This window comes from Macrobrachium nipponense, chromosome 2 (assembly GCF_015104395.2).
Source record: "Macrobrachium nipponense isolate FS-2020 chromosome 2, ASM1510439v2, whole genome shotgun sequence".
In the NCBI taxonomy this organism is placed as follows: Eukaryota; Metazoa; Arthropoda; class Malacostraca; order Decapoda; family Palaemonidae; genus Macrobrachium; species Macrobrachium nipponense.
Genome location: NC_087201.1, coordinates 91789689 through 91815873, shown reverse-complemented (window position 1 = coordinate 91815873; position 26185 = coordinate 91789689). Strand labels below are relative to the sequence as shown.

Here is a 26185-nt window from a genome sequence, read left to right as displayed (position 1 = left end):
TTACTTTTTTCTGCAAGAGGGACAAACCCTCTCTCGAAAGGGCAATGAATCTCTCTGAATCTTCCTGAGTATGCTCTCAAAACTACCGGAGAGTTTAATGGAGGTGTGCTCTTGAACAGAATATCGTAGCCTTCTCTTAATACCTCTACAATCCAAGATTCCGCCCGTCTTCCTTCCCAGTTTTTCCAGAACTGTAGGAGTCTTGCTCCTGCAGGTGCATGAAGGACTGATACATTATTTTCTGGCGGAGTATTTAGTTATAACTTTTTGATAGATCTTTGGGTGAAGCAAATATCTAGCAAATCCCCTGTCCCAAAACAGTTGACCACGCATGGCTAGCAAAGGACGTACACTGAGAATTGTCTCTCGAGTACGTTTCATGGATTGTGCAAGAAGATCCTGTGTTACCTTCTCCTGAAATTCCCAGAAAACTTGAACTACCGTATCCTCTGGGAAAAGGCGCTTCTTATCCTGAGGAGAATAAAGCAAGGTGGAATTTTGAGTGTGAGATACTCCTTTGGAGGTGAAAGAGCACCAAAGTTCTCTCTTCTTTAGAATGCCTAATGTGAAAAGAGAGGCTAGTTCTGAGGATCAGCCTCTAATTCCTTTGTCTAAACAGGATATAACTCCCAAAATGTCCACAAAGGAATCCTCATTCATCGTAGTACAATTTTTGAGTTTACGGCCCAAGGCTCCCACTGTCCAGTCAAGGAATCTGAATTCTGAAGCCATAAACATTATCTTGGCTGAATTGAAAGCCGATCTTCTCGCCGAGTCAGTAACTCCAGAAAAGTCTCCCTGGGCAGAGACACCCAAAGAGAGGGCTTCTCCGGTCTTGTAACATAAGATGTCTTCTTGTTGAAAGACGAGGAGGAAAATTGAAGTTCTCTTTGCCTTGATCCCTCTTCTCCTCAACCCAAAGGTTAATCTCCTTCAACGCCTTCCATGCCGAAAAAGACAGCACTAACTTGGGCAACTTCGCCGAGTCCTCTTGCTTGTCTCTCATGTAGGAAGACTCTGGTGAAGTGGGTGTCACTGGCGAGAACGAATCAGAAAAATTTGCTACAAAGTAAAACAGTAGTGATTTGTAAGCCATCAGAGACTACTCTTTATCTTATTCTTCTCCCTCTTCTTCGGTTGATGAAATTGGCAACAAGTTCTCGAGGCTGAACAGGAGGCACCGAAGACTGTATAAAATCCAAGATGCTGTCCAATTTGTTCTGATTGGCTGAAAACGAAGGATCGTGGGCAGCCATAGCATGTGACCCTGTCAGTAAGACAGAAGGCATAACTGTTGATAAAGTTTGTCTAAAAACTTCATACTGATCCAGCTGCACACATGGCTGCTTGGACACTTGCAGGAGCTCGGCCGTTGATGGACGCTCGGGCGCAAATGGATGTTTGGGCACCACTGGACGCTCAGGAACCAATGGATGTTCGAGCACCGATGGATGATTAGGTGCTAATGGGGGCTCAGGAGCTAATGAACTTTTGGGTGCCAATGGGCGCTCAGGAGCTGGTGGGCGCTTGCCTGCCCCAACTTCTATTGAATTATTGTAGGTTACAGTGCTGTAGGTATCCTCTGTGCTGATGGGAGCTTATACTCCAGATGCGGCTCATGTACCCAAGAAGTCTCTTGAACTACAGGTGATACTGGTGGAAGCACTACCTGTTTTTCTGCGTTAGAAGTATGAACAGGTGCCGATGTGATCGCAGATTATTTTACACTTCCCAACACTCGTAGAAGGTACAGGAGGACGTGGATCCGGCACCAAAGAATGCTCTGTGACTTTCTTGCTTGCGATATCCGAAAGTCTACCAGAGGAAGACTTCCTAGACAAGGACCGAGACATAGAGGATGAAATCCTCTCACTTTGGTGTCCCTCTCCTTTCAGATCCTGAGAGAATCTCTCTGGAGTCCCAAAAATTATATGAAGGTTGATCCTCTTGAAAAGGATTAGTCTTTTTACAGGGGACTGGAGAAGGAGACATCTTACGAGCCCTCCTTTTCAATGGACAGGACTCGTCAATGGAATGCCACTGGCGCCTGGATGCACTAGAAGAAAGACGCACTTCCGTAGAGACGCCTTTCCAATGGTGGTCTGTTGCAACCTGGGATTTATCAACAGGATCCCCTGAGGGGACGACTGCTCGTGGGCAGACCCAATGACCTCCCTTGGTCTACCAGTATGCCTCCTCCCAAGTTCTTGGGAGTTTGACAGGGCCCTTTGCCTAGGGGAATCAGTGGGACGAACAGCCACCTCCTCCACACCACTAGCACAGGCACTCACTTCACCACTTACCTTGTCCATTAGGGTTTTAAAAGACACTTCTAACTTTTCCATTGCTTGAAGCATGATCGAAAATTTTTGATCTACTCTTGCTTCTAGGTTGGCAACAGCATTGGGTACGGGTGTAAGAGAGCCAAGATTGGCACTAGTCCATTGGCACCAAAGGAATATAAGCAGGCGCTAGTCCAGTGGAAGTTGGCGTCGAGTTTATAAAGCATACAAAGACTGACTGGGTGCATGACACTTGACTGAAAAAGGACTTTTTGATTTGAGGCTGGCAATGGCTTGAAAGGCAGAATCATGGGAAGATGGATTATGAGTAGGTGGTAAAGTAGGAGGACTCAGGATATGAGGAGAGGAAGAAGGAACAGGAGAAGCAACAGATCTTTCTACCACTGCTGGATTAACAGGAGTAGATTCTAAATTAGACATATTTTCAGCTCTTAGTATCTTTTCAGTTTTTTAAGGTGAGATTTTAATGTCTTTCCTAACAATCCTGACATTCTGAATAAGTACAGTAGTACCTCAGGATACGAAATTATTCCATTCTGAAGCGGCCTTCGTAACCTGACTTTTTCCTATCTTGAACCACATTTTACATGTAAATTGCCTATTTCATTCCACGCCCTACAAAAAATACCCCAGAAAATTTTATAATAAAGCTAAATTGACCAATAAACAATGAAATAAAACAATTTGGACCATTCAATACCTAACTTAAACTACATATACTACTAATATGTACTAAATACCTGTAAATAAAGTGTATTAGTGCACATGGTACAAGAAACACTGTACGTACATACGTACGTATGTAGTAAAATGTGGAACCTTACCTTTCGAGTGAGCGATCTCCGAAAGTGGCGACAGAGGAGGAGGACAAATGGCAGAAAACTTGAACACTTAACTTTACGAAACACATTATAAAATGACAGGAAACGTTAACACTAAACTTTACAAAACACATTAACAAAGTGCAGAAAATGTTAACACTTAATTTTACAAGAAACTTTTCACAATGTTCCTGAAACAACTCAGGCAAACGTCATTGAACTGCGCAAGCATATGACCTGTGTAAACCTTTTCGGGGTGTCTCTTTTCTACCAATGATTGCACCTTATGAAAAGCAGCTAGAGCATCCTTAATTTCTGCTGTTGTCATAGGGTCCTCCTCCTCGCTGCTGCTAGAGAACTCTTCTTGAACGACGTTATGTTGCATGGCCTCCAACTCCTTCAGGTCATCCGTCGTAAGCTCCTTGAGAAGGTCATTGATGCTGTCCTCGTTGACGACCAGCCCCATAGACTTGCCGAGTGCAACGATCTCATCAAGATCTGGTTGCGAAACAGTTTCAGGATCGTCAACTGTTTCTGAATCTGCATCAGATTCGCTTACGTCGAATCCCTCAAAGTCTTGGGCGGATACAGCATCAGGCCAGAGTTTCCTCCACGAAGAATTCAAGGTTCGCCTTGAAACCTCCTGCCAAGCTTGATCAATGAGTCAGATGCATATCACAATATCGAAATGCTCCTTCCAAAATTCACGCAAGGTGAGGTTTGTGGTATCAGTGATGCTGAAACATCTCTTGAAAAGATGTTTCGTATACAGCTTCTTGAAGTTCAATATCACTTGCTGGTCCATGGGCTGGAGGAGAGGGGTGGTGTTAGACGGAAGATAAAGAACTTTGATAAAAGAATACTCCGCTAGGATATCTTTCTCGAGGCCAGGAGGGTGAGCAGGGGCATTGTTTAACAACAGCAAACATTTCAGAGGGAGGCGTTTCTCTTCTAAGAATTTCTTCACTGTTGGGCCAAAACACAGATTTACCCACTCGGTGAACAAAAGTCTCATTACCCAGGCTTTCGCATTAGCCCTCCACATCACTGGAAGCTTCTCCTTCAGCACTTTGTGGGCCTTGAAGGCTCGAGGAGTCTCCAAATGATACACAAGCAGGGGCTTCACCTTGCAATCCCCACTGGTGTTGGAACAAATTGCGAGCGTAAGCCTGTCTTTCATAGGCTTATGCCCGGGTAGCTTCTTCTCTTCCTCCATGATGTACATCCAATGAGGCATTTTTTTCCAAAAAAGGCCAGTCTCGTCACAGTTGAAGACTTGCTGAGAACTGTAGCCTTTGTTGATCGTCATCTCATAGAATGTCTTAATAAAGGCTTCTGCCGCTTTTTGTGTCCCAGCTGGCCGCTTCACCATGCCGCACCACCGAATGGATGCCAGTCTGTTTCCGGAATTTTTCAAACCACCCATGAAAAGCCTTGAAGTCTGGGGTTGGTGTTGGTGTCCCTTCTCCTCCGTCGTCTTCGGCCTGGGCAATCAAATCGCCAAAAATAACACTGGCTTTGTGGCAGATTGCTGTTTTGGTTACTGTATCGTAAGCGATTTCTTTGTCTTTCATCCATACAAGAAGCATCCTCTCTATCTCATTGTGCACGTGGCTCCTCTTGTTGGACAAAATTGTCACGTCCTTGCAATATTCCTTAGTGATCACACTCAACCGCACGCCAGCCTCATACTTCTTGATAATCTCCATCTTCATCTACATAGAAAGCATCCTCTTCTTTCCGTGAACTTCAGCAACTTTCTTGGGACCCATGACTATGCGTACGTAATTAAGTTATGTACTAAAGTTCTCACACAACATGATAAAGTACAAAATGAAAATCACTAACATGAATTTACGATAACAAACAAAATCATAGAAGAACGAACAAATTTTGCATGCTTATAATAACGATGCTGCTACTGAGTGGCAGAAGAACGCCTTTACATAGAGCACGATGGGAGAGATGCTGACCAATAGCAGAGCAGGATCTTACGATGGTGACTAGCATCAGGAACCAATGGGAGAGCGGGAGGATGGTGGCGAGTCTACTCAGTTGGCGGCACACGAGTTTTAAAATTGTTCTCGGCAGTCCGGGCGAATCTCGGGACTTTACAATAACACCCTTTCGTGACCTGAATTACGTATTTTTGTATGCAGAGGCAAAAAAATCTTCGTATTTGCTTTCATAACTTGAATTTTTCATAAGTTGGGACTTTTGTATGTCAAGGTTCCACTGTATTATCAATACTGTTCTCTTGGCCCCTACATTGAATGTAGTATTTAAAATGACTATCATAAGAAAACTTTATCAATCTAGTTTTGCAACCTTCTCAGCAAAAACAAGTACTAGCCAACTAGAATCAGACATGTTTAATTGGCAAAATACAAAATTGACCACAATGTAATGATGAAAAAAGAAGGCCACAACAACAAAATTGAGTACTTCCCCGAATATCAGGGACAATCATCCGAATACAATGAAGCAGCTGCTCACAAACTACCGATGTTAATCGGAAGCCAGCAGAGAGCGAATTGAGCCCTCTGCTAGTTTGTTTCCTAAACTCCTGGATAGTGGGGAGGAACTACCCACCTACTCACTATCAATAGTAGCACAGCGCCAATTTTGAATTTTTTAAGCTGCTGTAGGTCCGGGAACCATAGCTATATAATTAATTGGTAAGTTACTTAAATAAAACTGAACTTTGGTAGTCATATTTACTTCAGTAGCACTAAGATGGACATAATTCAAAATGAAACATCGTAACATAAAAAATTCCAACCTCAGATGAAATACTATATATTTTTGCAATATAAACCAAATTTTATAATTCTATTGCCCACCCATTCACTTTTTAAAATTATGTTTGTCCCGGATGTATACAGATATGAATAATGAAAAGTATTGCATATAAAAGTAGTTTATATTCAAAACTTTTACTAATTTTAACAGACATTTTAATACTAATTCTCAAATATGACATTGTTATGATACAATAAAGTTTCATACATACTTACCTGGCAGATATATACATAGCTATCGACTCCGTCGTTCCCGACAGAATTTCAAATTTCGCGGCACTCGCTACAGGTAGGTCAGGTGATCTACCGCCCTGCTCTGGGTGGCAGGGCTAGGAACTATTCCCGTTTTCTAATCATAATCTCTCTTCCACCTGTCTCCTGCGGGAGGCTGGGTGGGTCTTCAATTGTATATATGGCCAGGTAAGTATGTATGAAACTTTATTGTATCATAACAATGTCATTTTCATACATTCAACTTACCTGTCAGATATATACATAGCTGATTGACACCCTTTGGTGGAGGGCAAGAGACAGCTAACTAACTGACTAGACAGGTAAACAACATATGTTGTAGGTATTAATAAACCTTAGTTCCTACCTTTTTAGATGGAAGACTTCGTGGCTACTGCCCAGGAGTCTGCTTCATCTCAAGAGCCTTAGCGAGATAGTGATCTGTGGCCAAGAGTTCTTGTGGATCTGTCGATGGGGTCTCCCACTTACTCGACAGAATCCTAACTGGCGTTTGTCAATGGAGCACATCCGCTTATATGACAACACGCACTAATTTAAGGAGCACACAACCAATCCCGATCACCCGATCCTAACCCGTGTTAGTTCTAAGATTGCCTAGAGTTATCCCAAACTCTTTGCAAAACAACCACAAACTCGAAACTCATACATACAAAAATAACAAAATTTTTGTACCCCTCTAATAGTCAGATGTCACTCGATTTTCAAATGAAGAGAAGTGAAGGCCGCCTGTGCGACTACTGACACTCCCATACACCGAGAACACATCCGACAAGAGGGTTCCGTACATAATTTTAAGGATTGGTGCTTTCTCCTTTACCCAGAACCGTCTGTGCTGACACAAACGGACTAACGAAAAACATTTATCATACGTAACTCGCACGTCTTTTAAATAATGGGGATGCAAAACACAGAGTTGCATCTCCAATAAGTTGTGTCCAAAATGTTCTTTAGTGACATATTTCTTTGGAACGCCACCGAAGTTGCGATTGCTCTAACAACTTCGTGGGCTCCCACTCTTAGAAGATTAAAAAGAATCATCTGGACACTTCTTATGAGCTTCCGTGATAACACTCTAACAAAGAAGGCTAAAGCGTTCTTGGACATTGCTCTCTTGGGGTCTTTCACTGAGCACCAAAGACCTTTCTGCGAACCCCCAACTGCTTCTTCCTGTCCAGATAAATTTTAGAGCTCTAACTGGCAAAGGGATCTTTCTGCCTCTCTGCCCACCAAACTAGAAAGTCCTTTCACTTCGAAGCTCCTGGGCCAGGGATTCGAAGGGTTTTCATTTTTGGCCAGAAAAAGGGACTGAAATGAACAAATTGCGGAGTCTCCTTTGAAGCCAACTCTTGATTCAAGGGCGTGCAACTCACTGATTCTTTTGCCGTTGCAAGAGAGATCAGAAACAAACACTTTCTAGTGATATTACGGAACGAAGCAGTGTGCAGTGGTTCGAATTCATCTGATGAAAGAAATTTAAGAACCACATCTAAGTTCCAGCTTGGAACCTTAGGTACAAGTGATTTAGCTGTTTCGAATGAACGAATGAGGTCGTGCAAATCCTTATCATTTGTTAGATCTAATCCTCTGTTTCTAAAGACTGCTGAGAGCATACTCCTGTACCCCTTAATAGTTGGTACTGAGAGATGCGACTTTTGTCTAAGAAACAGAAGGAAATCTGCAATTTCGGTCACAGAGGTACTGGAAGAGGACAGCTTCTTCGACCTACACCAGTTTCTGAAAACTTCCCACTTCGATTGGTACACTCGCCTCGTAGATGATCTGCGGGCTCTAGCAATTGCGTTTGCTTGCCTGGCGAGAAAACCCTCTCGCTCTGACAAGTCTTTCGATAGTCGAAAGGCAGTCAGAGCAAGAGCGGGGTAGATTTTGATGGTACCTCTCGAAGTGGGGTTGTTTGAGCAGATCTATTCTGTTTGGAAGAGATCTGGGGAAGTCCACTGTCCATTCCATCACCTCTGTGAACCAAATTTGAGCTGGCCAATACGGAGCGATCAGAGTCATCTTGGTTCCTTCGGATGCCACGAATTTTCTGACTACTTCCCCAGTATCTTGAACGGGGGAAAAGCGTAAACGTCTATTCCCTGACCAGTCCAGGAGAAAGGCGTCTGTTGCATAAGCCCGGGGATCCTCCACCAGGGCACAAAATGTATCTATCCGTTGGAGAGGAATGTGGCGAAAAGATCTATTTGAGGCTTCCCCCAAAGGAGCCAAAGGCTCTGACAGACTTCTGAGTGGAGTGTCCACTCTGTGGGAAGGACCTGGAATCTCCATGCTCAATCTGTCCGCTCTCACATTCCTCTCCCCTCCCCTTGAACAAACCTTAGGAGGAATTACCTTCCTTTGGTTCGCCCAAATCAGTAATCCCTTGCAGCTCGTACAGAGCAAAAGAGTGCGTCCCTCCTTGCTTCTTGACATAAGCCAGAGCTATCGTATTGTCTGAATTTATCTGCACGACTTTTCCTCTGACTAAGTGTTCGAAGCTCTTTAGTGCCAGGTGAATCGCTAGAGCTCTTTGCAATTTATGTGCCATGACACCTGTTCTGCCGACCAGGTGCCTGACACTTCTCTGGGTCCCAATGTTGCACCCCAGCCCGCCTCCGAGGCGTCTGAAAACAATGTCAGGCTTGGGTTCCGTACTTGCAGGGACACTCCTTTGTTTTCCTTTAATGGAACCAACCACCACTTCAAATGATGTTTTATCTCGAGATTGGAAACGTGTCCGAGAGCTGACCTGTCTTCCAACTCCAACTTCTTCTTAGGAAGAACTGAAGCGGTCGAAGATGTAATCTTCCTAGGAGAAAGAACTGTTCGAGCGAGGAAAGGGTTCCCAGAAGGCTCAGCCATTCCCTCGCTGAAGTGCGCTCCTTCCCTAGAAAGTTCGATACTGTGGCACAGCCTTTCTTTATTCTCTCTTGAGATGGAAAAACTCGAAACCCCGAGAATCCATCTGAATCCCAGATAAACACGTTCTGGCTGGGGACCATCTGAGACTTCTCGAGGTTCACGATCAATCCCAAAGACTTTGTCAATTCCAGTGTTGTTCGCAAGGTCCTCCAAACACTGCTTTTGAGACCTGGCTCTGATGAGCCAGTCGTCCAGGTACAGGGAGACATTTATCCCTTTCAAATGTAAGTGCCTTGCTACATTTTTCATCACGTCTGTGAAGACTTGCGGAGCCGTGGACAGGCCGAAACACAGGGCCCTGAACTGATAATTTCTTCCTTCGAACATAAATCGAAGGTACTTCCTCGACGAATGGTGGATCGGGATGTGGAAGTATGCGTCCTGAAGGTCTAAGGACACCATCCAATCCCCTTGCCGCAGTGCTGCAAGGACTGAGGCAGACGTTTCCATGCTGAACTTCTGTTGTTCGACGAATTTGTTCAGCGCACTTACGTCCAGTACCGGTCTCCATCCCCCCGAGGCTTTGGTTACAAGAAACAAGCGATTGTAAAACCCCGGGGAGTTGCAATCCAGCACAAGTTCTATTGCTCTTTTGTCCCACATCTGTTCCACCATCTGACGAAGAGTATCCCTCAGAATAGGGTCCCTGTATCTGGCGGACAATTCCCTCGGGAGATGTTGTCAAGGGAGGAATGTCCTTGAATGGGATGCGATACCCCTTCTTGATAATCGACATCGTCCAAGTGTTGGCTCCTATGTCTTCCCAGGCTTTCGCAAAATAATGTAGCCTGGCTCCTACGGGTGTCTGGAGGACAGAATTTTCACTTCCCTTTCTTAAAGGAACGGAAGGAAGACCTGCCCCTCTTATCGGTTGACTTCCTTCTGGCGATCGGTCTAGTTGGAAGACCTCCTCGAAAGGGCTGTTTCTGAGCTGGGCGAGCCACTTTCTTTTCCTCACTAGCCACAGGCCTATTCTTCCTTGAGATTGTCTAAGAGATCCTGGGTGGCCTTTTCCGTCAGAGAATGCGCGATGTCCTTCACCAACTGTGAGGGAAAAAGGTTTTCAGAGAGAGGCGCAAACAATAAGGCGGCTCTCTGTGAATGAGAGACGGCCTTCGTGAGGAAAGCACTGTGCACCGCCCTTTTCTTTAAAACTCCTGCACCATATAGAGAGCATACCTCAGCCGATCCATCCTGAACAGCCTTATCAATGCAGGCGAGGATGCAATTCAGGGTTTCTGGGTCGAGTTGTTCATTTTCTTGAGATTTCTTGGCCAGAACCCCAAGGGACCAATCTAAGAAGTTAAAAACTTCTAAAGTATGAAAAAGTCCCTTGATGAGGTGATCCGTTCCGAAAGCCCCCATGTAACCTTCGCTGCATTCAAGGCGTGCCTTCTCGACGAATCCACCAAACTCGAGAAGTCTGACTCAGCTGAAACGGACAGAGATAATCCCATATCCTCTCCCGTTTCGTACCAAATTCCTCTCCCCCTCCCTGTAAGTTTAGCGGGAGGCTTTTAGGCTACAAAAGAACCGTCCTTCCTAACTCCTTCTTCTTCTTGAACCAGGAGTCAAGAGATTGTAGAGCTCTCCTCATAGAAATGGCAGGCTTCATTTTAAGGAAAGAGGAAGACTTGAGTGTTTTCGTGCTTGAAAACTGCGAGCGTGGCGAAGGGGGAGCAGCTGGCGTCAAAGAGTCTCCATATTCCTCCAACAAAAGGGACGAAAGAACTTTATAATTAGAAGATCCTTCCTTCATTTCGTCCTCCGAGGCATCTTCTGGGTTGATAGGCTCGGAAGGAGAAGGCTCTCTTCTTTCTACTGACTCTTCTCTTACTCTCTTACGAGTGTCAGGCTCTTCATACGAGGAATGCGCCTGGTGTACAGTAGGAGTATCTCGCCTGGGAGGAGTAACGTGCTTGGAATACTCCTGGCGCCTGGCAGGCGCAAAGCGCCTCGAATACTCCTGGCTTTCAGTAGGCGCATTTTGTTTAGAATCCTCCTGGCGCGTTGTAGGAGTATTAAGTTCCGAGTACTCCTGGCGCCTGGCAGGCGCAGAGCGCCTCGAATACTCCTGGCTTTTATCAGGCGCATTTTGTTCAGAATACTCCTGGCGCGTGGTAGGAGTATTAAGTTCCGAATACTCCTGGCGCCTGGGAGGAGTATAAGCTTCGGAATACTCCTGGCGCCTGGGAGGAGTAACGCGCCTGGAATACTCCTGGCGCCTGGGAGGAGTAACGCGCCTGGAATACTCCTGGCGCCTGGCAGGCGCAAAGCGCCTCGAATACTCCTGGCTTTTAGTAGGCGCATTTTGTTCAGAATACTCCTGGCGTGTGGTAGGAGTATTAAGTTCCGAATACTCCTGGCGCCTGGGAGGAGTATTAAGTGCAGAGTACTCCTGGCGCCTGTGAGGAGTATAAGCTTCCGAATACTCCTGGCGCCTGAGAGGAGTATTTAGTTCAGAATACTCCTGGCGCCTGGGAGGAGTATCTAGGCCCGACGACTCCTGGTGTCTTGTAGGAGTACGTCGTTCCGAATACTCCTGATCCTTAGCATGCGTCTGATGTTTAGTAGGCGCTTTCCGTCTCACAAGTGCTCTACTCCTAACAGGATCTTCCTCTTCAGCTAACTCTTGGCGCTTGATTGAAGATCTTGAATCTTGTACTGGCTCGTTGCGCCTACTCGGAGTCTGGCTTCTGGTTGGCGCCCTACTCTTGACAGGAGTAGCTTCCTTTCTTACCTCTCTCCTGTCTAGCGCACCGCCCCCCCCAGAGATGGCCGCCTGTGCGACAACTCCCCTGAAGGATGCGTCGCGCCTGGCAGGAGATAGGTATTTAGATCTTTTAATAGGAAGCCTATCATCCTTCTTACGAGTAGGCTCCTTATAACGAGTTCCTACTAACAAGGCTAATTGCTCTTGCATATTCTTCAAAATTTTCTTGGTTGAGGAATCTTCCGCATTAGGAGAGGGAGATCTGGAAGGCGCTCTAGGATCTCTTCCAGACCCAGAGTCTGACTGTATTCTCGCCCTCTTTATTACCGAAGGCGCTCCTCCTTCTGAGAAGCGCTCGGGACTCGAATTGAGCTCGTGCTCTTTCTTACTCCTCTTCAAAGGACGGGAAAGATTCGACTCCTTCCATCCTCTTCTCGGCGAAGGCGAACTCGACGACGAAAAGCACTCTCGAAGGATGCTTTTCCTATAGCGGTCCTTGGCAGTCGATACGATCGATTCTGCCGAAGGGACGCCTGATCGTTGGGGATTCTCCACAACCCCCGTACGGCTTTCGACTTTCCTTCTCCTCCGGGCCAGGGAGCTTGGAAGAGGTCTAGGCCTGGGAGCGTCGCAGAGAGACGACCAGACGCCCCCTACCCCCCCCACTACACTGGGGACACTAATATCACTGCCACATTCACTTTCCTTACCTTCCAATGCTGCGACTTTTTCCTGCATTTTCTGAAGGGAAGCTCTAAGTTCTGCTATTTCCGAAGCAGAACTAGAGGGATTAGCAAGTTGTGAACGGGCTGAAACAGAATGGTTATTATCATCATAGGAAGAAGCTACAGAGCTAGACAGTAAATCATGAGAGGCAGACATTCTGCGGGTTTTATAAGCCGCCTTCCTCTCTCTATCTCTTTCTAACTTCTTCAAGTAAGAAGTTAGATTCTTCCACTCTTGTGCACTCAGATTCTCACACTCATTACACGTATTCTCAATCGAACATTCAACCATTCTACACCCCCTACAACTAGTGTGAGGATCTACCGAAGCTTTCGGAATCCTCACCTTACAGCCCTCATTCACACACACTCTGAAACTAACACTAGAATCAGACATATTCACAAATTCCAAAAACCAAGTCCAAAAAACAGTCCACGATAGCGAATGCCAAACAACGATCCAAAGTACGTCACCAAATATCAGCGAGAGATGATCAAAAGCTTTGCGAAAAACGAATTCTAGTCAGGAGGAAGTACAACAATGTTGATACAGCCGGCGACAGAGAGATATGATTAGAAAACGGGAATAGTTCCTAGCCCTGTCACCCAGAGCAGGGCGGTAGATCACCTGACCTACTGTAGCGAGTGCCGCGAAATTTGAAATTCTGTCTGGAACGACGGAGTCGATAGCTATGTATATATCTGACAGGTAAGTTGAATGTATGAAATTTTATTTTATTTTTCATAGCTAACAAACCTGAGGTCTTAACCGTAAGATAAATCATGAAAAATACACAAATTATTTAAGAATTTGCCAGTTGTTCACACGTGGAACAAACCTTCGGCTTTAACAGTAGGATAGACTCACACTTGGAGGGAGTTATGAGAATTCTGTACCGACTGGAGATTCGACACACCTGATCATTCTTCTTAGGAACTGAGATTTCTAAAAAATGAGGACCTAAGCCTTTGAGATGTTAGATATGTGGATACCTAACGCTCAGTTCACTGGGTTCTAAGCCTTTGAGATGTTAGATATGTAGATACCTAACACTCAGTCCACTGTGTTTAAATGCAATGAAACACATCCAGATTCACTGAATACACAGAAGTCTAAAAGAACAATATCTGTTCAAGCAACATACCATGTTAACCACAAGAAACGGATCTGTCACCACTACTCACCAGACATGAACAGCCATCAACAGACCCAAAGAAAAGTGTCCAAGGATCTGTGGGCAACAGCCTTCAGGTAGAAGAAAGTTAAAGTGGTTTGAGGGAATCAGGAACCAGCATTCAAAATCCTATGAACAGATAAGTTTTTCTAAAATTCCAGGGAGGAACCTAATCCTTTAGTGTCGTGCACTTCTGCATACACCTAATTGGTGACAAAATTTGGTGATGAGGAGTAGGCTTGCTTATTCACCTAGTGTAGTTAATCAAAAGGGTATTCAAGGACACCTCTTTCTTGACCTGGCTTGTGTTAACATAGAGTCTATGACACCTAAGGTCTAGGTGACGAGTCCTTCAGATAACAAAGCAGTGCTTTGACAGGTCGAAAGCTACTGACCCCCAACGCGTTGTGAGTCTACATCATAAATCCGACCCTGGAGTTCTCTAACTCTTCCAGGGAAGCCAAGGTCAGCAGGAAAACTGTTCCATAGTCAGTTTCCTGTAAGACGATTGTCAGCAGGAAAACTGTTCCATAGTCAGTTTCCTGTAAGACGATTGTCGCTTGAACTTGAAGAAACTAGAGTGAGACTACTTGGTATAGGAGGTCTGAGTTTCCTAGGTGAATAAGAAACCTCAAAGCTCATGAACCACATAAAAGAATTCTCAGGGCAAAGTGATGCCCACATCCTCCAGATGAACTAATCACAAGTTGGCCCAGTAGCTCCTTGGCAGTATAAAAAGGAAGAAGAATTTCCTTTGTTCTGAAAAATATTCAGAAGATATCATCTACTGAACAGAAACTCGAGAGGAGAGAAATCCTTTTGATGACATCAATCACAGTAGCAGGTGGCTCATCTTGTATAAGGCTGATGAAGATCCTTTGAAGCAGCCTTACATCTGAGTCGCTGCTCCGTAAGAAAGCTCTCTCACTCAAAGGAGATACTGGACAGACTCCAAGCATGGAGAGAAAAAGCTCCTACTGATTGGTGGTCTCTCTCCACACAAGATTGGCAAAAAAGGTTGTGCTACAGTGGAATCTCAACCACTCAGCTTGGGGCCACAAGGAGCTGCTAGGGTCATCCTAAGTCTTTGGAGCCTGACAATTGGAGTTCCTCTTCATTCGCCCCCTCCAGATCTGCTCCTGTACTCGTACTCATCCTCCAAAGGTTGGGGTGCTCATCTTGAAGAGTTCCTGGCCTCGGAGGCATGGAGCACACAAGAAGTGTTGGAATTGAAGATAGCTTTTCTGGGTCTTCAGGAGATTTGAGAAAGGGAGGAGAGACATTCCATCGTTCAACCTTCCAGAATATACCATATGTGCAGAGGGGAGTCCTCTGCCCCAGCAAATGGATTTGTGACCACAAACAGTAGACCTATAGCTTCCTGTTGAACCGTGTAGTGAAGAGGTCTAACATGGGTCTTCTCCAAGTAGACAGAGGATAACTCAAAGGGATGTCCAATGATAATATGCTCTACACAAATACGTTCTAAATATTCTACTGTCAACTCAAGCACTGTCAAATTAATTGTACTGTAGACAGAGGAGATGTCCTCATGCTGCCAAAGGAACATGTATTTCCAACAGAGAACAGATCCTATGAGGTGATCCCCTATGATGACATATGCTCAGTATGCTACTCATCAGATAAGACGTCCTATGAAGATAGGACATGCCTTCCCCACCCTCTCTCTAGTTGTTCCCCACTATTTTTCAGCACTTTCTTTTTGGTATGAGTGGATAGGTGACCTCTATTAACATATGAAAATTTAATATAATTATCATCATGTCTGTTAAGACTATGATCCTAATCCCCTACCCACCTACATGAAGCCATAGTAAATGTTTGAAAGAACTTTTAGGCCAACTCGCCATTAAGGATGTGAAGTGTGGATGGTTAATGCAAATGAAGGAAAAAAATTTTGAAACTGATGAGGTGAGTAGTTTGCATAGTAAAGAATGTATAGAGGGTACTGAACAAACTCATCAACTACACAACAGCTATGTATACATAAAAGGTGAACAGAGGTACAATACTAAAATAACTTGTCACTTGGGGTTGGAATTTAAATATAGCAAAAGCTGAACCTCACTTCAAGATGAAATATTGAAAACATGTTATTTTCATGATAAAATAAATTTTTGAACATACTCACCTGGTAGTTATATATATAGCTTAAGTCCCTGACGTCACGGCAGAATTTCAAAACTCGCGGCAATCGCCGATTGGGTAGTCAGGTGCACCACCTGTGCACCCTCTATCCAGGTACGTAGAACCATTCCAACTATTCCTCAGATCTTCCATGCCCATAGTCTCTAGAGGGGAGGAGGGTGGGAATTAAATTATATATAACTACCAGGTGAGTATGTTCAAAAATTTATTTTATCATGAAAATAACATTTTCAAACATCTAACTCACCTGGTAGATATATATATAGCTGATTGACACCTTTGGTGGAGGGTCAGAGACAGCCAACATCGTTGGAATTGACATAAGAGTTAATTAAAAACAAACTTAGGGGTTCGTACCTGTTAAGGAAGCTGACTTCAATGATATCCTGCCTCATTATGTGTGCTTTCCTTATGAGATCCAGCGATCCACCCAGGGGGCTGAAGACCTCTTGGAGAATGTCAACCGGTCAAACCTCTATGTGACTAGACTCCCTACAATACCTTTGTTCCGGGCGCTACCAAGGAACAAGTTGACCACCTGACTAAGGATCAATGATTGTGGGAGACTGCGTCCAGTCTCCATAAACAACCATAAAATTCAATAGTTCCAAGGTAAGAAAAAGGGTATTGGGTTATGGGATTTCAGGGGTAGTCCCTTGTCCCACTACTGGATGAGCTGCTACGAACAGTCCCAGCGCGTAGCAGTCTTCATACAGAGTTTGCACTTGCCCCAGATAGTGCGACGCAAACACTGATTTGCTTCTCCAAAAGGTTGCGTCCAGGATATTTTGAAGGGATCTACTCTGTTCAAAAACTACAGAGGTTGCTACGGCCATAACCTCATGAGTCTTCACTTTTCAGTAGACCGAGATCCGCTTCATTACATGCTGAATGTGCTTCCTTGATTAAATGCCTTATAAAAAAAGGATAGCGCATTCTTTGACATTTGCAGAGAGGGCTTTCTGACAGAACACCGAAGCCCCTCTGAATTGCCACGTAATTGCTTCGTTCTTTCCAGGTAATGCCTCAGGGCCCTTACCAGACAAAGAACTCTCTCTACATCCGACAGGTTTGAAATCTCGAACGGTTTGGGCCAGGGCTGAGAAGGGCGTTCGTTCTTCGCTAGAAATCCCAGCTGTCGAGAGCAGATAGCATTGCCCTGTCTGAAACCTACAGCTTTACTGAAGGCTTGGATTTCACTGACTCTTTTCGCTGTCGCTAGACTAATCTAAGAAGAGAGTTTTCATGGTGAGGTCCTTAAATGATGTTTCCTGTAAAGGCTCGAACCTATCACTCATGAGAAACTTCAGGACTACGTCCAGATTCCATGCTGGAGGGGACTGTAGTCTCTCCTTAGTAGTGTCGAAGGATCTGAGAAGGTCTTGGAGATCTTTATATTCAGACGCGTTTAAGTTCCTGTCATTGAAGACATCTGCAAACATGCTTATGTATCGTTTAATGGTCGAAGTTGTAACGTTACGACTTCTCTTAAAGTCTGCAGCGAAGAGTCTCTGATTCTCCAATCCCACTGCAGCGAAGATTCTTCTTCTCGGCAATGGATAGGACATAGGACAGCGACACTCCATGGTGGGTGTCCATGGTATGGGTACTGGGACAATCTATTAGGATGAAGTAATGATTGTTCTGGAACAATCTACTAAGTCCACAGCGTAGACCGTAACTGACTCGGGCGCTCTGACAGCTGCCTACTGACTGCGTTCGATAGTGAGGCAAGTTGTCCAAGCATCCGAGCAAGTCACATGATCTTTGCCTTTTAAAGGGTTATGGCGAGAGACCATACAAATTGTCTATTTGTTTGTCACTGACGCTGGACAGCGAGGTGGTGAATCTCTTAACGAGGTGATGTGCCCAATAGGCGAAAGTCAATTGCCTTCTAAAGACCGAGGTCCTTAATGGCAAGATATTTTCATAGTAGTTGAATCTCAGCTAAGAAGAAAACAACACTATGTTCCATTGAAGACGAAGGTGGAAAGTGAATGCAACCTATGTCTTCACAGCCGAATCGAGAGAAGAATTCTCAAGGTTCTGAACCTTTGCTTATAAAGGACTGAAAACGCTAACAGCTATTTCATTGCTGTAAGGTGAGGGGTTGTAGTTGCAATGAAAGCAGGGTGGTTTCCAGTAATGAAAAACACAGGGAAGTACTACTTCTCATAGGCTGATCATATGGAAGTAGAGGTGGCAGGTCGGGGAGCTGGCGATGTCTTCCGTATATATCTGTCAATTCGGGGTGAAAAATGAACAATTGCACCCCTCCGAATACGAGACATTTTGAAAACACACTCAGATGTCTGAAGAAAAACATTCCGCATTATCGCAATGCGATGCAGCGGGAGACTAGTAAAGACTTTTGTTACCCTGCGATAAACATAAAGATGAAAAAGTCCAGAATATATATCTCTGTTGAAAATTCTAGCAATATCCAAGGAGATGCTGATGTCATTCATGTATGCGAGAATCCCCGTTAATCAGAGACCTAAGTCCATCATTGTAGGAAAGAGAAACATAACCCGACAGTGCATCTCGGAGAGCCAGCTGGTACTGGGTTGTCTTCTGCAGTCCCCTACTCAGTTAGTTCTTGCTCCCTCGCTATCCTGAGTTGCCAGGTAATCCATTCCTCGAAGGAATGCGTTCGCCTAGAATAATCGAGCATTAAAAAAAAAAGAGATCTATTATGCTCGAGCAATTATATTCGAACGAAACGGATTTCGGTAAATACAAAAAACTGAGGTGGTGTTGTCGTGACCATACCATAAGTATTTTAAAAATCGAAACTGGTAACTCCTGGGATGCAGACAGTCCCGAGTTGCAGTTCGATTAGAATATTAGTCTCTCGATTAGAATATCAGAATTAACTACGGTATGCGACTACCCCCCGGACAATTCAACTGCTTAACAAAATCATGTGTCGAGCGTAATATACGTTGTATATTTGTAGGTTTCTGTACAACGACTTCCATTCTAAATTCTTTTCCCTTCGAGGAATGAGAATAAGGATTGGAAATCTAAACCCTTCCTTCTCTAGTCAAGAGAGTGAAGGAGAAGTCTTCCCTTAAGGAAAGCTTCAATAGTGAAAACAGAAAACCCGAAGACGAAAGTTCAAGCCTAACTGGATGTTCGCTTCTGTATTCCAAGGTTGGTCGTCTACTGAGAGATATTCTTACTTCAGTAGCAGTTCTTCTTGCAAATGCTAGAAATTCCAGGAATTCGAGCATTCGGCGAGGTTCCCGATTATCCGTTAAAAGAAACAAAACAATTATATTCGGGGATTCTCAATATTAAGTCCCTGTCTCTCTCTCGTGGCCGTAGGGGGCCCCATTTTGGGTTACCAAGGCAGAGGAGACCTCATTCACCAACTCTTGTGCTGAAAGAGGCGCATAAAGCAGGTCCGATGAACGGGCGTGACCTCATAAGCAAGGAAAAAATAAATTTGGGCTCTTTTCTTAAGCATTCCTGCCGAGAAAAAATGCCGCCAACTCGTTGGAACCATCTATAAGTGTTCCGCCCTTGTCTGAAGCCTCTTTTCTTTGAATTTCTACCCACCAGTCTTGTGTTCCCTCTACTGAGGGATCTTCCTCGAAAGGGCCGAGAAACTCGAGGCAGAGGAGTAGTTTCCTTGAGTTTCTGTGCTCCAAAACCTGTTGGTAGGACTTTCCTAGCTGTCTTTGTCATTAGATCCAGCGTAGCTTTTTGGGCTAAGGCAGAGGAGACTTCCTTCACTAAATCTTGTGGGAAAAGATGTGTGGAAAGGGGAGCAAACAGCAGTTCCGCTTTTTGAATGGGTGTGACCCTATTCGAAAGGAAAGAACACATTTGGGCCCTTTTCTTCAGGATTCCCGCAGAGAAAAGAGCCGCTAGCTCGTTCGACCCGTCTCGAAGAGCTTTGTCCATGCAAGACATCAGGTGAACAAGCTCTTCCGTATCAGCAGACTTGAAGGTTTCTATTTTCTTCCCCAAAGATCCCAGAGTCCAGTCTAAGAAATTAAATACATCGAAGGCTCTAAAAATCCCTTTGAAGAGGTGGTCCATTTCAGAGGTAGACCAAAAAACCTTCGTCTTTCTCATGGCCGTCCGACGAGAAGAGTCCACAAGACTCGAGAAGTCCCCTTGGGAAGAAGCGGGAACTCCCAGACAGAGAGCTTCTACAGTATCATACCAGATGCTAGATCTGGACGCTAATCTGGCCGAAGGAAATGAGAAAGCTGTCTTTCCTTGGTCTCCCTTCATGTCAATCTATTCCTTCATAATTTTCAACGCTCTCTTCGAAGAGTGTGATAACACCATCTTTGTAAAGTCAGACTTCTTAGTTGCCTTCCCTGGAGTGAACTCTGAAGGTGGGGAACGAGGGGCAGCTGGAACAAAGTTTTCCGGAAAAAGTTCCGTGAAAACTTTCATAAGTCTTTTCAAGTCTGACGAAGGCTGTAGATCTTTTTGATTCTCTTCGTCGGAAAAGTCTTTCATCGGACGAAAAAGAGAAGGGGGGAGTCATCCTTCCCTTCTTCCGATCAACCCATAACCGACGTAGCGATGTCATGCTTCGTCGGTGCTTCCAAAGAATGTTCTTGACGCCTGGTGTCCTGGCGTCAAGAATCCTGACGCTCGACTTCCCGGTGTCGAACTTCTTGACATTTGGCGTCCTGCTGTTCAAATACTTGACGTTTGGCGTCTTGGCGTCCAGCCTCTTGACGCCTGGCGTCCAGCTTCTTGACTCTTGGTGCTCTGTCGTCGAGAATCTTGCCGATCAGCGTCCTGGCTTTTAGTTTCTTGACGCCTGGCGTCTTGGCATCCAGCCTCTCGACGCTCGGCGTCCTGGCGCCCAGAATCTTGACGCCTGGCGTCCAGAATGTTGATGCTTGGCGTCCTGGCGTCCAGAATCTCGACGCCTGGCGTCCTGGCGTCCAGGCTCTTGACGCTCGGCGTCCTGGTGTCCAGAATGTTGACGTCTGTCATCTAGGTGTTGAGGACCTTGACGCTCTATGTCCTGGCGTTCAGCTTTTCGTCCAAGCTTTTGACGTATGCTGTCTTTGTTTGTAGCAGGCTGATAAGACTGCATTAATGAGGAGAGCTTCTGTTGCAAATCTTGCAGTAAGGAAATCTGCGGAGCTTCTTGCTGCTGGGGACAGGCTGGGGAAGCCGCAACATGAATATCTCTCTCTTCATCCTGTTCGGCTAGAGACGAACATCCTGAAGACGAATGCCAAACCGCAGGAGGAGCTGGAGCATGAACTGAAGGCATCCAATTGTCCGATACTTCCTTTCCTCCTACCAAAGACGACGGCCGCCTGTGCGACATCTTGCATCTTGGCTTGGTAGGAGAGCAAGTATCGAATCGAAAGAGAAGCGTTCAGGAGTTGCAGCACGATATTTCCTTGGCTCCTACCAAAGACGACAGCCGCCTGTGCGACATCTTGCGTCTTGGCTTGGTAGGAGAGCAAATATCGGAGCTGGAAGGGGAGCGCTCCGGGCTGCTCCAATGACTACATCCTGGCAGTTCTTGACGCTTGGCGTCCTGCTCTACTGGATTTTGTCTTTAGAGGGGACTAGATTTCGAAGTCTGACGCCAGCCCCGTCTGGGTACTGCATCGTCAGACGACGAAGAAAAAACACTTTAACCTCGCCTTTCCAATGGCAAGGGTGAGCGTCCTGGGGATCGTCAACAGGTACGCTCGAGGGGACGGCCGCTCGGGAGCTAAAACCTCTCGCCTCCCTTCGTCGGTCGACATTCCTTCTCACAGGGGTTGGTGAGCTTGGAAGCGGTCTAGGACTAGGAGCGCGACAGATCCGAGCGGTCGCACCCTCCACTGCACTTGCACTTACACTGATTTTAGCACTGTAGCTTGTGATTTTAAGATCTCTCACATTCGACCATGAATTCTCCCTGTTTCTACAAGGGATTCTACCTTTACCAAGGGCTTGAATGGTCGCTATCATGTCCTTTAAAGTTGGACCAACACCTGTATCAGTAGGGGGAATAGGAACTGTTACTACGGAAGCCGGATCAATAGGATCACTAGCAAGGGAAAGAGAATTGTCAATTCCCTGACTATTTCTAGAAGAGCGAGACATACTACTCTTCGCTCTCCTGATCTTATTCTTTTCAAGTTTTCGCACATAGCAATAATATCCATCCACTCATTTTCAGGTAAATGGACACATTCTTCCTCCTATCATCCAACTCACCACTCTTGCCTCTAAATTCATATAAATTGAATGAGGATCTATCGAGGCTTTACCAAGCCGAGTATTACATCCTCTCACTCACATTCTTACACTCGAAGCAGAGTCAGACATGTTTGGAAAATGTAAAAGAGAGATCAAGAATAAGCAAGAGTCAAAGCAATAATATTCTAAATCAAACATTCTCTTATCATCATCATTCATTATGATCCATCATCATTATCAAGATGATCCACATGCACTCCAACAAGCTCCCAAAAACAAGCGAAAGCCAAAGCCAAAGTGTGCTTCACCAAATAACTGTGAAAAAACACGGGCCAAACAAGCGAAATTCCAACGATGTCACCAATGCGGCGGCAGGGAAGATCTGAGGAATAGTTGGAACAGTTCTACGTACCTGGGTAGAGGGCGCACAGGTGGTGCACCTGACTACCCAATCGGCGATTGCCGCGAGTTTTGAAATTCTGCCGTGATGTCAGGGACGTAAGCTATATATATAACTACCAGGTGAGTTAGATGTTTGAAAATACCTTTTTTGGCTGGATCTGGTACAAAAATCTCATCGGTATTCTCTAGGATCTCCTGAGACTTGGAATCTGCCCCCTTGGAATCAGTGTCAACCTGTAAATTCATCAAGACAAATGAACAAGGTATTTTTCAAATACATAAACAGGTTAACTATCATATAATTAAGGAGCATATGTTATGGTTTCCCTCTAATATACATACCAATATGATCTTTGGAGTCCTATGTTTTGCCAGTTTGATGCCAGTTTGCTCTTCCTTGTACGGAAGGACATGGCTTAGCTTTATTTAATTGGTTTCCCTTCCCTTTAACTTTTAAATTTGTCAATAAATTAAATTGTGAAAAAGTTGTCAGTCATTCCTGTTTTAATAAAGAATGAAGCGTTCTCACATTAAGTCTTAAATGCATATATCATTTACATGATTTTGGAAACAACTTATTTATAGAAGGCTGTAACCTTGACAGTTAGACAAGTGACTTTCATGTAGTATTCCCATCTAGGCTTCCAAGAATACTTCAAGTTATCATTGAATCATTTGCAAACATTTTGCTACCTATTCTTGCTAAATCTACTCTTCAGACTCGCATCCTCTGTCAAGCAGTTATCATCTAAAATCTTCACTTTCAAATACTTTAAAAAATATGTTTCTTCCATTCACTCACATCCCATGCTTTTTTTTTTTTCTTATCTAGGCTTCTTCATTGTGATGGGTAAAGTAAAAACACATACATGAACTTCTTTTCAAAGATCAGTTTAATCACCATTTAACCCTTAAACGCCGACTGGACGTATTGTACGTCGACTAAAATTGTCTGTCGGGTGCCAAGTGTACATACGGTACGTCGACTACAAAAAGTTTTTTTAAATATTTGCAGAAAAATAGTTATAGGCCTAGTCTGCGAAAGATTTTAAATCATGCGCCTTGAGGGATGCTGGGAGTTCACGGATCACGCTGTTGTTTTGTTTACAAGCGTTACCCACCTGCACAAGTGCGAGTATCTTTCTTCTCGCACTACAAAGCATCAGCAACGCATCTCAGAAATTCTTTTGTCACTTTGTCGTAATGTTTGCACCGTTTTATATGAGCCTTTTAAAAGTTTTGAAATATTTTCATGTAAATTATGACAAGTGCCAAAATTTCAACCTTCGGTCAACTTCGACTCGACCGAAATGGTCGAAAAACGCAATTGTAAGCTAAAACTCTTATATTCTAGTAATATTCAATCATTTACCTTTATTTTGCAACAAATTGGAAGTCTCTAGCACAATATTTTGATTTATGGTAAATTTTTGCCAAAAACTTTTTCCTTCCCTTCGTGCTCGGTAACTTGGCCAAAAATCTCAGAAATTCTTTTGTCACTTGTCGTAATTTTTGCACCGTTTTATATTAGCCGTTACAGTTTTATATATGAAAATATGCGCAATTTCAAGTAAAATACAACAAAAAGCAACTCATGGTCGTAGCTTTTATCAGTTTTGAAATATTTTAATATAAATAACGATAAGTGCCAAAATTTCAACCTTCGGTCAACTTTGACTCGACCGGAATGGTCGAAAAACGCAATTTGTAAGCTAAAACTCTTACATTCTAGTAATATTCAATCATTTACCTTCATTTCACAACAAATTGGAAGTCTAGCACAATATTTTGATTAATGGTGAATTTGTGAAAAAAACTTTTTCTTACTTCCGCGCTCGGTAACTGACGAAAATCTCAGAAATTCTTTTGTCACTTTGTCGTAATGTTTGCTCTGTTTTACTATATTAGTCATTACATAAAGTTTTATAAATGAAAATGTGCACAATTTCATATAGAATACAATAAAAAATAACTCATGGTTGTAGCTTTTATCAGTTTTGAAATATTTTCATATAAATCACGAAGTGCCAAAATTTCAACCTTCAGTCAACTTTGACTCGACCAAAATGGTAGAAAAACGCAATTGTAAGCTAAAACTCATACATTCTAGTAATATTCAATCATTTACCTTCATTTTGCAACAAACGGGAAGTCTCTAGCACAATATTTCGATTTATGAAGAATTTTTGGAAAAACTTTTTCCTTACCTCCACGCGCGGTAACTCGGCTGAAAATCTCAGAATTTCTTTAGTCACCTTGTCGTAATTTTCACAGTTTTCTATTAGGCATTACATAAAGCGTTATACATGAAAAAGTATGCAATTTCATGTAGAATACAACAAAAAAATAACTATTGGTTGTAGCTTTTAGCAGTTTTGAAATATTTTCATATAAATCCCGATAAATAGAAAAAATTTGACCTTCGGTCAACTTCAACTAGACCGAAATGGTCGAAAACTGCAATTGTAAGCTAAAACACTTACAGTCCAGTAATATTCAATCAATTACCTTCATTTTGCAACAAACGGGAAGTCTCTAGCACAATATTTTGATTCATGTTACAAATTCATGCATCATTTTGTGATAATATTTTCTCTCTGTGTTGCTTTGATCGTTTTACACTTTGTTATATACCAAATTCATCACAATTTAGTGTACAATACAACGAAAAAAAAATAACTCATTAGTTTTAACTCTTTTGCTCACAGTGCGATTTGTATACAATTATATATGAAATATTTTTTTGCGGTCAAATATTTCAATACTATTTATATATGATATTTTTTTCATTTCTGATGGTTGCATACTAAACTTCAGGCAATGACAAAAAAAGGAGCCAAAAATGAACTCTTAATCTTAAAAACTAAGCATGCTGTGATTTAGAAGAAGAAAAAAAAAAAAAAAAACTTTTTTTTCCGCTTCGGCACTAACTCCCAAACGCCGCCAGAATACGGCAGACACTTTTGTAAATAGAGGCTCGGCGTTTAAGGGTTAACCAGTCCACTTCTATCACATCCTCAGTCATTTCATCCCTGAATGTAAAACTAAGGCATTTTGTCTTGTCTAACCACCATTTACCCAAATTTACATTTCTCCACATTGTTACCAGTAAATTTTGTGCCATCTAATTTATAGCTACAAAAGTCTATGTTTCTTCTTGCAGGAAACACTACTTATCCCCCAAAAAGTATTATGGAAGTAAATGCATGAAAAGAATAGTAAGACATGGCCCTTTACAGTGGCATTACAACCTTACTTAACCATGTTAGGATGAAAATCCACATTAACACATCACAGGGAATAAATGACCTCTGGTAAAGGGAAGTGTAACATGGTGTTCTCTTATCTAAAATTGGATACTATTCACATCGGAAAATGAATTGCTGCAACACAATTTCAAGGTGTAGACACTAAAGCTAACATGTAAACACCTCCACAATTTTGTTTGAATAATAGCTCATGTCAGAATATCGGGCAGAAGAATGAAGAGCTTCCACAAGCATCGGTGACCTTCCACAAAAAAAAAAAAAAAAAAAAAAAAAAAAAAAAAAAATTATTTCAACTAAAAATGCAATGTTAGTAGAGTATTAGTTATCATTAATTCAGGCTATTTTCCTTACTAGCTATGTACAAAGCACACAGATAATTATAGTACATACTTCTCTTCAAATTTTCTTGATGTTGCCGACACCAGTACTATACACAAAACAAGTTTCTTG

The 26185-nt window shown here is 43.5% G+C and overlaps 2 protein-coding genes across 2 annotated transcripts in view; one reads left to right on the top strand and one right to left on the bottom strand.

The window, feature by feature from the left end:
- The window catches only part of LOC135221252 (uncharacterized), a 291718-nt gene that overhangs the window by 192455 nt on the left and 73078 nt on the right, over positions 1–26185 (top strand). The gene's annotated exons all lie outside the window — the stretch shown is intronic.
- Positions 1–26185, bottom strand: part of LOC135220785 (probable ATP-dependent RNA helicase DDX27) — a 173608-nt gene that overhangs the window by 75889 nt on the left and 71534 nt on the right. Inside the window, exon 2 of the mRNA XM_064258262.1 lies at positions 22610–22700. The gene's annotated coding sequence lies outside the window, so the exon portion shown is untranslated. The remainder of the gene's footprint in view (positions 1–22609; positions 22701–26185) is intronic.